This window comes from Cervus elaphus, chromosome 16, assembly GCF_910594005.1.
Source record: "Cervus elaphus chromosome 16, mCerEla1.1, whole genome shotgun sequence".
NCBI lineage: Eukaryota > Metazoa > Chordata > Mammalia > Artiodactyla > Cervidae > Cervus > Cervus elaphus.
Genome location: NC_057830.1, coordinates 11,990,895 through 11,991,719, shown reverse-complemented (window position 1 = coordinate 11,991,719; position 825 = coordinate 11,990,895).

Below are 825 nucleotides of genomic sequence, written 5' to 3'. Positions count from 1 at the left end.
AGCAGAGACATTACTTTGCCAACAAAGGTCCATTTAGTCAAAGCTATGACTTTTCCAGTAGTCATGTTGGACTATAAAGAAAGCTTGAGAGCCAAAGAATTGATGCTTTTGAGCTGTGGTGTTAGAGAAGATTCTTGAGAGTCCCTTAGACAGCAAAGAGATCCAACCAGTCCATCCTAAAGGAAATCAGTCCTGAATATTCATTGGAAGGACCGATGCTGAATTTGAAACTCCAATTTAGCTTGGCCACCTGATATAAACAGCCAAATCATTGGAAAAGACCCTGATGCTAGGGAAAATTGAAGGCTGGAGGAGAAGGGGACAACAGAGGATGAGGTGGTTAGATGGCATCACTGACTTGATGGACATGAGTTTGAGTAAGATACAGGAGTTGGTGATGGACAGGGAAGCCCGGCGTGCTGCAGTCCATGGGGTTGCAAAGAGTCAGACACAACTGAGCAACTGAACTGAACTGAAGATGAGCAAATTACCAAAATATAATAATGACCTTTGAGGAAAAAGTAATTTTTCACATAATTAAGAAAAACCTAAGATACTATACTTTATTTTCTCCTAAAAGTTTGAAATGATACTGAGGTGTTGTTTTTCAGTCCCTCCATCATGTCCATCTCTTTTCAATCCCATGGACTGCAGGACACCAGGCTTCCCTGTCCTTCACTATCTCCTGGAGTTTGCTCAAACTCATGTCTATTGAGTCAATGATGCTGTCCAATCATCTCATCCTCTGTCATCCCCTTCTCCTCCTATCCTCAGTCTTTCCTAGCATCAGAGTCTTTTCCAATGAGTTGGCTTTTCAAATCAGGT